The following is an 11339-nucleotide window of genomic DNA, read 5'->3' as shown; positions in this document are numbered from 1 at the left end:
CCCAGGCTGTCCCCCTCCCCGCCCCTCTCAGCCTCTTATGAATTTTTATAATCAATCTCTTAAATTAAATGTTTTTCCTCTAGTTAGTAATTTCCCTCCATCATTTATCTCTCCTCTCTTTTCCTGTTTCCTTTTTTCCTCTTTTTCTTCGTCTTCTTCCTCTTCCTCCTCCTCCTCCTCCTGCTCCTTTCCTTGTATTTGTTCATTCCCCTTCTTTGTCTTAAGTTTGCCTATCTTGTGGCTTTTTTCCTAAGCGCCAGCAGTCATATTTGTTAGCGCTAAGTGTGCTGGTGACAGACCCTGGCATGTGGCACGGTCACCAATACAAGCCTCTCGCTGGCCGAGCCCAGTCCTTTGGAGGCCGGGTTGACGGTAGAACGCTGCTTTGGAACTGAGTTCCCTGGTGTTGATGTGATCATAGGATCTCAGAATTGCTGAGACCAGGTGGCAGCCCTTTATCACCGAAGTCTAGTATTTTCTCAGTATGCTGTAACCGTGAAATACAAGTAGTTTGGTTGTTTGTTTTTTTTTTAAGTTTTTTTCAGAGAGACAGTGTGAGCAGGGGAGGGTCAGAGGGAATCCTAAGCAGGTTCTGTGCTGTCAGTGCAGAGCCCCACATGGAGCTCGTACTCAAGAAACTGAGATCATGACCTGAATCAAGAGTCGGACGCTTAACCGACTGGACCACCCAGGCGCCCCGAGATATGAGTATTTTTATTTCCTTCTTTTGGATGAACTGGGTGGTTTTTGGAGGACGTGTTCTGGACTTAGGCAGCTGCTGCTCTCCTATGGGGACTGCCAGTGCTGTTTGTCATAGTAAAACACGGAAGGCGTTGGTAGAAGACACCGTTAGCAACCCCCCCTCTGTGCCTCACTTTGATCACTTCAGTAGACTTGTCCCAACTTCCAACTGCTTACAGCTACACTTCTTTGCCTGGGGGCTGGCTTTTGCTGCTCGACTACAGTTTTCCATTCATGACCTTTGGAAGTGCCAGGGAATGAATTCTCCCCACCCCAGAACAGCTCCAACCAGAAGGCCAAGGCTAGAAGAAAACTCCAGCTCCCTCACATCCTGGGAGATCACTTGGACATGGGTAGCATGGGACTCTGCAGCAGAACCAAGCTCCAGAATTAAGTTTGATAACATACCCCTTTATCGTCCACCCTCCCTTCCTTGTCTCACACCTCCACGCCCCTGCCAGTGTTTACCTCCACCTTCCAAATAAACTCCTTGCACTTGGATCCTGGTCTCAGGTCTGCTGCTGGGAGAGCCTAAACAGAATTCCTTGGAGAGGGAGAATAAGACAAGGATGCTTGGTTTTCCATTTTTAGCTAACACTGCACTGTTAGTCCTTAGTTTGGGTGATATGGTGAAGACAAAGGATAAAGGAAACACTGAAAGGGGAGGAGTAAAGTTCCTTTTGATATGATTTGTTACATAGAAAATTCAAAAGCTATATTATTTATTTGAATTAATAGAGTTTATCAAGGTAGCTGGCTGAAAAATCAATATACAGAAATTATTTCTTTAGGCCAGCAACGAATAGTTTGAAAATGAAAATTTTAGAACAACTTCTACAAAGCGTAATAATCAAGTAGCTATGAATAAATATAAAAAGTGAGCATGGGGGTCCCTGGGTGGCTCAGTCAGTTAAGCATCCGACTTTGGCTCAGGTCATGGTCTCACGGTTCGTGGGTTCAAGCCCCGCATCAGGCTCCGTGCTGACAGCTCAGAGCCTGGAGCCCACTTTAGATTCTGTGTCTCCCTCTCTCTCTCTGTCCCTCCCCCACTTGTGCTCTGTCTCTCTCTCAAAAATAAACATATTTTTTTAAAAAGTATGCATGATTTCTACAGAAAAGAATTATATGAAAGGAGGTCCAAATAATTTGCAAGATAGGTGTTATTTGTGGATGTGAAAATATTTTTAAAATACTGGTTATCCCCCAAATTGATAGATTCAGTGCAATCCTGATAACAATGTTAACGGGTTTGCTCCTCCCTGCTTTTCTTATTTTGTGGAAGTTGACAAATTGATTCTATAATATATATGGAAATTGCTAACACACTTGAAGAAGACAATCACCTTATCAGTTAAAGCTGATTGCAAAACTGTAGTGATTGAGAGTATATTATTGTTTCAAGGGTCGACTGGCCAATAGAACCAATAAAGACAAGCGAATAGCTGTTACTTGATTTATGAGGAAAGGGGCAATTGAGATGATCTTTTCAATAAATTGTGCTATGGAAATTGGATACCCATATGGAAAAATTAAGTTGGAGCCCTACCTCCCACAACACGCAAAATCAATTACAAATGGATTTTGAATCTAAATGTAGATGGCAAGATCATAAAGCTTTTAGAAAATATTAGAGGAGAATATGACCTTGGTTAGGATAAGATTTAAGTAGGATACAAAGAACACTAAACATAGAGGAAAGTATTGACATATTTGGCCTCTTGGAAATTAAGACCTCTCTAAAAGGATTAGAAAGGTTGTTTGTAACACATGTAATTGACATAGAGCTCATATTCAGAGTATATAAGACCTACAGTCAATAAGAAAAGTCAGACGTCTAAAATAATGGGCAAATTACTTAAACAGGCACTTCATAAATGAGGGAATCTAAATGGCCGTTAAATATATGAAAACATGCCCTACTTCGTCAGTCATCAGAGGAACTTGGCTGAATCATGACATTGTTTGTGTTTGACCATTTTGACTGAAAAATGGTCATTTCATATGGTTTAATCTAATATAAATTAAAACCGTGATAAGACCTTGCCACACACCCATTATGATAGATAAAATTTTAAAATCTGACAATACCAAGTGTTGGTGAGGATGTGGACCTATGGGAACAGTTGTACAATGTTAGTGGGAATGTAAGTTGACAACAGTTCAGGACGTCAGTTTGGCATTATCCTCACTGGCCCAGCTATTTCACTCCAGCAGACACCCTCAGTAAGAATGAGACTGGAAGCCAAAGGGCTCCATAAAAATCTTCTTTTCCTGCTATTATGAGTTTGAGCCCCGCACTGGGCTCTCTGCTGTCAGCACAGATCCAGCTTCGGATCCTCTGTCCCCCTGTCTCTTTGCTTCTCCCTCTGCTCTCTCTCTCTCTCTCTCAAAAATAAACATTTAAAAAAAATGATATGAGTCAGTCTTGAAAATATAATGTTGGGGTACCTGGCTGGCTCAATCAGTAGAGCATGCGACTCTTGATCTCGGGATCATGAGTTCGAGCCCCACATTGGGTATCGAGATTACTTTAAAAAATAAAATATAATGTTGAACAAAAGCAGCACAAAATAATATATATTGTAATTTAGTGACTTGAATGGCATATCCCCAAAATCGGTGCCTCCCTGGAACCTTAGAATGTGTCCTAATTTGGAAAGCAGGTCTTGCAGATGTAATTAAAGATCTCAAGATGAAATCATGCACACCCACTTTATGCCTTGAAATGCAAAACGCATATGTCCTCCTTGGAAGGGAACAAAGAGGTGATGATTTCTTTAGAATAGATAACAGCTAAGGAAAGGCCAGATGAAAATGACCGGAGGAAGCTATTGTATGTGTATTCCAGACCACCAATGATAGACATCTCAACACTAAGAACACCTGGGCCCTTTGTTCTACCTAGTTCCTGGAAGCCTGAGAGGACACATACTCCAGACCTCAATCCTCAATAAAAACCCCAGATCCTAAGCAAAGAGGAGACTTTCTCTCCTTTCCTTACTGAGATCTCCCAGACACTTTGTCTATACCTACACTCTCTCTCTACAGTGAATTCTGCTTTCACCTCCTGCAGGCTTGCATTTGATTTGTATCCTGCACACAGCTAGGGACCCTCTTGGCTGGTCCCTGGACCTAGCCTGCTGGCATCAAAAGCATCTGCGTGTGCACCAGGAGACGTACAAGAGTATTCACAGCAACTGTTCACAAGATTCCCAAACCAGAAACAACCCAAGGTCCATACACAACACAGTAGACTCTGGTAGAGGTCACAGGTTTGTGGGGGCTGAAACATACAATTTGGGGACCCTCTTTGAGTAGAAGCATACAAAATTACAAATAAGAATTTAGTACGAAAGCAAATATCTCACAAGAACGAAGACATTTAAGGAAGAAGTAACACCAATTGTTCACAAACTCTTCCAAAAAATGAAAGAGAGAACATCAGTCATTACCCTGATACCAACACCAAAGACATCACATGAAAAGGAAAGAAATTCACTCTTTATGAATTTAGATACAAAAATTCTCAACAGAATACCAAACTGAATCCAGCAACAAGTAAAAGGACTATACACCATGATACAGTGGGACTTATCCCAGGAAGGCAGGCTTGGTTCAACTTACAAAAACCGATCAACGTAATATGCCACATTAATAGAATAAAGGGCAAGAACCACATGATGGTCTCAGATGCAGAAAAAGCATTTGACAAAATCCAACATTCTTTCATGATTAAAAACAAAAAACAAAACATTTAACGCCCAGAAATAGAAGGGAACTTCCTTACTCTGATAAAGGGTATCCATGAAAAACCAACAGATAAACATCATACTCAATGATGAAAGACTGAAAGCTATCCCCCTAAGGATCAGAAACAAGACAAGGATGTCTACGCTCACCAGTTTTAGTCAGCATTATACTAGAGCTTCTACCCAGGGCAATCAGGCAAGAAAAATGTGTAACTAGAATATGAATATATAGTACAACAAATTAATTTTTACAAACCATACACAAACATTCGATCATGTGAACACATTGCTAAGGCTCCTCCCAGAACCTTGGAAGTGGTCTGGGAAGACAAGGATCCCTGGAGCTAGAGGTTTCTTGGCTTTATAGTATGCCCTACTCTGAACTGTAATGTAATGTTATCACACAATGGAAGACTACAACCGCAATGAAAATGAATACAATACTGTTTCATTCAATGATATGGGTAAGTTGGGGCACCTGGGTGGCACAGTTAAGCCTGCAACTTTACTCAGGTCATGATCTCACGGCTTGTGAGTTTGCGGGGCTCAAATCTGTGTTGTCAGCACAGACCCAGCTTCGGATCCTCTGTCCCCCTGTCTCTTTGCTTCTCCCTCTGCTCTCTCTCTCTCTCTCTCTCTCTCTCTCTCTCTCTCAAAAATAAACATTTATTAAAAAATGATATGGGTCAGTCTTGAAAATATAATGTTGGGGTACCTGGCTGGCTCAATCAGTAGAGCATGCGACTCTTGATCTCGGGATCGTGAGTTCAAGCCCCACATTGGGCATCGAGATTACTTTAAAAAATAAAATATGTTGAACAAAAGCAGCCAACACAAAATAATATATATTGTCATTTAGTGACTTGAATAGCATATCTCCAAAATTGCTGCCTCCCTGTACTAATTTGGAAAGAGGGTCTTACAGATGTAATTAGTTAAAGATCTCAAGATGAAATTGTGGATTTCAGGTGGGCTCTAAATCCAATGACTAGTGTCTTTATAAGAGAAAAGAGAGGGATATGTGGACACAGACACAGGGATGGAGGCGGAGACGCTGTCACAAGCCAAAGAACTCGAGTCCCCAGAAGCTAGTCCAGCAAACAAGGATCCTCCCTAGAGCCTTTGGAGGAAGCACTGCCCTGCCAATACCTTGATTTTGGACTTCTGACCTCCAGAAGTGTGACACAATACATTTTCAATAACATTTTTTAAGTTTATTGATTTTGAGAGAGGGAGAGAAAGAGAGAGAGAGAGAGAGAGAGAGAGAGAGAGAATCCCAAGCAGGCTCTGTACCATCAACACAGATCCCAACACAGGGCTCAAACCCAGGAACTGTGAGATCATGACCTGAGCTGAAGTCAAAAGTTGGACACTTGGGGCGCCTGGGTGGCTCAGTCGGTTGAGCGGCCGACTTCGGCTCAGGTCATGATTTCACGGTCCGTGAGTTCGAGCCCCGCGTCGGGCTCTGTGCTGACAGCTCAGAGCCTGGAGCCTGTTTCAGATTCTATGTCTCCCTCTCTCTGACCCTCCCCCGTTCATGCTCTCTCTCTGTCTCAAAAATAAACGTTAAAAAAAATTAAAAAAAAAAAAAGTTGGACACTTAACCAACTGAGCCACCGAGGCACCTGGAGAGAATACCTTTTTGTTTTAAGCCACCAAGCATGTGATTGGTTGCAGGAGCCCTAGGAAGCTAGTACACTGTATAATTACATTTCTAAAAACTACTCTTTAGAAATGTGTACTCACTTACATTGCACAACAAAGATAAGGAAGGGAGTTATGCCCACAAAGTCAGAGAGTGATTAACTGTGGGGAGAAGAAGGGCTGAAATCTGGAAAGGACAAGGAGGTATTTCTGGGGTACTGGCAGTGTTCTGTGGCCTGGAGAGTATGACATGATTGTTCACACTCTAATTGTTGAGCTTCACCTTTATATCTTAACCACTTGTGTTTATCTGTATCACTTTTCACAATCATCACTTAAATATACTCATCAAAAAGTGGGGGAAAAAATCATAAAGTCCTCCAAACACAAAAGGTGGCATTAGATGCATTCTAAATAGAAGAGTTGCCTCTAAGATGGTTGGGTTATTAGATGTAAAGAAATGTTCCCTTCTTGCCTAATACACCTGAGAAGCTCAGGACTGGCCCTGGGCAGAGAATAGAGGAGGTCAGTCCCGCTTTCCAGGAAAATCCCCCTCCCCTGGCCGGGCTCCCCCTGCATCCCCCAGGGGGCGCTGCTCTCCACGGAATTCAGCTTCCAGGGATTGGAGACTGCCCTTCCTTTGCTCCTTTAGTGCACAGCCTCATTTTCCAGGAGATTCCCACAAAGGATGATTATGTCCTGGAGGGAAGACACTGTTGCCTGACCAAGGGTTGTGGTCCAGGTCTTGCAGACTTCAACACAATGATAATATCTCCTTCCCTGGATACCCAAGAGGAGGCACAGTAATGGAAGCCCATGCCTCACTCATTGCCTCCCCCCCCACCCTCACCCCAAAGTAACCCCTAGACAAAAGCTACTGGGGAGCCTCCAAGGCTGAGTCCAGCCTTAGCCCGGCTTTGGTGAGGCTGCCTTGGGGCTCCCTCTCTCCCAATCAGGATGAGCAGCTTCTGTGCTCTGGGACTAGCTGGGCTCTCTCACCCCATCTCCCCGATGAGCTGTGAAGCAGGACTCCTGGGTTCTGCTCCTGATACTCTACCAGACCTCCCCTTCTGGGTTTCAAAGTCTTCCGCCCAGCCATCGGGCTTGGGCTGTGATCTGAGAATCCCAGGGAGGCTGAAGCTGAGGTAGAGCAGAATTCAATGCCCAATGTGTTTGTATAGCATGATGCTGTTCTCATCCATTGTCACCATTTCATTCTCACGGTCTCCTTCATAGGATGCCCATCTAACAGATAAGAACACTGAGGCAAAGAGGTTTCATACCTGTCTCTGGACCCAGAGTCTCTTTCATTTGTTCAACAAATATGTATTGAGCATCCACTCTGAGATAGGTCTGGAGCTAGACACTGGGGGTGTGACAGTAAATGAAACAGACAGGTCCCTCCTCCCCCTCTCCCCAGCAACTTACAGTCCAGTGAAGAGGCAGAAATAAACAAGTAGGGGCACCTGGATGGCTCGGTCGGTTAAGCATCCAACTTTTGGTTTTGGCTCAGGTCACGATCTCACAGTTTCATGAGTTCAGACCCCAGATCAGGCTCTGTGCTGACAGCGCAGAGCCTGCTTGGGATTCTTTCTCTCCTTCTCTCTCTGCCCCTCCCCCACTCACGTGGTCTCTGTCTCTCTCAAAAATAAATAAAAAATAAACTTAAAAAATAAACAAGTAAACGAAGGAACAAGTCATTATAAATAGTGGTAAGTGTTGTGAGGAAAGTGAAGCAGTGAAACGCATCTCTGAAAGGGTGGTGTTTATACCGAAACAAAGAGACGACCATAAGGGCGGCAGAGGAGGAAACAGTCTGTGAGAAGAGCTCAGGGGTTCACAAACGGAGAGGAAGCTGGTGTGGCTGGAACACCGAGAGGAAGAGGAGAGAAGGAAATAGATTGGATAGGAAGATGGGACTAGGTCATGCACACCTTATAGGTGGTTCAGCAGTTCATCTAAAGCGTAGGAGAGCCATGGAAGAGGGGTAAGCAATGGAGAAACATCCTTCAATTTCTATTTTAGAAAGCTCCTCCGGGTGCTTATAAAAGAGATTATCGGGAGGCAAGAGTGGAACAACACATATTCAAACATATATTTATTGAGCACCTGCAAGTGACTGTGCCAGACCCTCTTCTAGGCTTCTGGAACACACCATAATCTATCAGTTACCCCAAGCAACCAGATGAGATGCAATCTCAGTAGCAGGTAGGAGATGATGGTGGTTTGGACAATGGTGGTGGCATGGAGCAATGACAGAAAGGCAGAATGGGAGAACAGTCGTGGCTAATGTTAATTGAGTACTTACTATGTGCCAGTCCGGTCATACTTCTAAATGCTTCACGGGATATTAAACTAATTAATCCTTCTAGGAAGACTGTGAGCTAGATACTATTATCACCTTCCTCTTAGAGATGAACTAGAGCCCAGAGAAGTTAAAGGGCTACTGCCCATACTTGGATTTGACCCTAGGCGATCTTACTCCAGCACACCACCTTACGAAGTACCCACGTAGGGGACCCTACTTCTCAAGAACTATGCCCAGGTGCTGGTTACAGATTTGCAATTACACAGGATTTCCAGCACCCCCTGCCCCCTCCCCACATCTTTAACACTTGGAGACAAGGAGATGGAGGTTGTGCTTCTGGGGAGGGGGGGGAGGATGGGAGGATGGGAGGATGGGAGTGTCCAGAAGAGATTCTAGAGGAAGGGTCAAGTATATTCAACTATTCAACTGTGTTTTTTTTTTTTTGTTTGTTTGTTTGTTTTTAGTGTTTTTTTAATAACTTTTTTTAAGTTCTTTATTTTTGAGAGAAATTGGTAGTGGGGGAGGGGCACAGAGAGAGGGAAAGAGAGAAAATCCCAAGCAGGCTCCACACTGTCAGTGCAGAGCCTGATATGGGGCTCAAATCCACAAGCCATGGGACCCTGACCTGAGCTGAACTCAGTGCCCAACCTACTGAGCCACCCAGGCACCCCAAGGGAAATCAGGTCTTCATTTTAGGAAGGATCCTTTGTAGGTGATGAATTAGTTTTCTCTTCCTGCTTTCTTTTTTTTTAAATACGAAATTTATTGTCACATTGGTTTCCATACAACACCCAGTGCTCATCCCAGCAGGTGCCCTCCTCAATGCCCATCACCCACTTTCCCCTCCCTCCCACCTCCCATCAACCCTCAGTTTATTCTCAGTTTTTAAGAGTCTCTTATGATTTGGCTCCCTTCCTCTCTTTTTTTTCCCCTTCCCCTCCCTCATGGTCTTCTGTTAAGTTTCTCAGGATCCACATAAGAGTGAAAACATGTGGTATCTGTCTTTCTCTGTATGACTTATTTCACTTAGCACAACACTCTCCAGTTCCATCCACATTGCTACAAAAGGCCAGATTTAATTCTTTCTCCTTGACAAGTAGTATTCCATTGTGTATATAAAACCACAATTTCTTTATCCATTCATCAGTGGATGGACATTTAGGCTCTTTCCATAATTTGGCTATTGTTGAAAGTGCTGCTATGAACATTGGGGTACAAGTGCCCCTATGCATCAGCACTCCTGTATCCCTTGGGTCAATTCCTAGCAGTGCTATTGCTGGATCACAGGGTAGATCTGTTTTTAATTTTTTGAGGAACCTCCACACTGTTTTCCAGAGTAGCTGCACCAGTGTGCATTCCCACCAACAGTACAAGAGGGTTCCCATTTTCTCCACATCCTCGCCAGCATCTATAGTCTCCTGATTTGTTCATTTTGGCCACTCTGACTGGCGTGAGGTGGTATCTGAGTGTGGTTTTGATTTGTATTTCCCTGATGAGGAGTGACGTTGAACATCTTTTCATGTGCCTATTGGCCATCTGGATGTCTTCCTTAGAGAAGTGTCTATTCAGGCCTATCTCAAGAAACAAGAAAAATCCCAAATACAAAATCCAACAGCACACCTAAAGGAAACAGATGCAGAACAGCAAAGACACCCCAAACCCAGGAGAAGAAGAGAAATAATAAAGATCAGAGCAGAAATAAACAATATGGAATCTAAAAAAACTGTAGAGCAGATCAATGAAAGCAAGAGTTGGTTTTTTGAAAAAATAAACAAAATTGATAAACCTCTAGCCAGGCTTCTCAAAAAGAAAAGGGAGATGACCCAACTAGATAAAATCATGAATGAAAATAGAATTATTACAATTAATCCCTCAAAAATACAAGCAATTATCAGGGAATACTATGAAAAATTATATGCCAACAAACTGGACAACCTGGAAGAAATGGACAAATTCCTAAGCACCCACACACTTCCCAAACTCAAACAGGAAGAAATAGAAAACTTGAACAAAAAAAAAAAAAAAAAAAAAAGAAAACTTGAACAAACCCGTAACCAGCGAAGAAATTGAATCAGTTATCAAAGATCTCCCAACAAATAAGAGTCCAGGACCAGATGGCTTCCCTGGGGAATTCTACCAGACATTTAAAGCAGAGATAATACCTATCCTTCTCAAGCTGTTCCAAAAAATAGAAAGGGAAGGAAAACTTCCAGACTCATTCTATGAAGCCAGCATTACTTTGATTCCTAAACCAGACAGAGACCCAGCAAAAAAAGAGAACCAGAGGCCAATATCCCTGATGAATATGGATGCAAAAATTCTCAATAAGATACTAGCAAATCAAATTCAACAGCATATAAAAAGAATTATTCACCATGATCAAGTGGGATTCATTCCTGCGCTGCAAGGCTGGTTCAACATTCGCAAATCAATCAATGTGATACATCACATTAATAAAAGAAAAAAAAAAGAAAAGAACCATATGATCCTGTCAATTGATGCAGAAAAGGCATTTGACAAAATTCAGCATTATTTCTGAATAAAAACCCTTGAGAAAGTCGGGACAGAAGGAACATACTTAAACATCATAAAAGCCATTTATGAGAAACCCACAGCTGATATCATTCTCAATGGGGAAAAACTGAGAGCTTTCCCCCGGAGATCAGGAACACGACAGGGATGTCCACTCTCACCACTATTGTTTAACATAGTGTTGGAAGTTCTAGCATCATCAATCAGACAACAAAAGGAAATCAAAGGCATCAAAATTTGCAAAACTGATGTCAAGCTTTCACTTTTTGCAGATGACATGATATTATACATGGAAAACCTGACAGACTCCACCAAAAGTCTGCTAGAACTGATACATGAATTCAGCAAAGTCATGGGATACAAAA

This window comes from Panthera leo, chromosome C1 (genome assembly GCF_018350215.1).
Source record: "Panthera leo isolate Ple1 chromosome C1, P.leo_Ple1_pat1.1, whole genome shotgun sequence".
NCBI classification, from domain to species: domain Eukaryota; kingdom Metazoa; phylum Chordata; class Mammalia; order Carnivora; family Felidae; genus Panthera; species Panthera leo.
The sequence above is the reverse complement of the archived record's forward strand: the minus strand, read 5'-3'. Positions refer to the sequence as shown.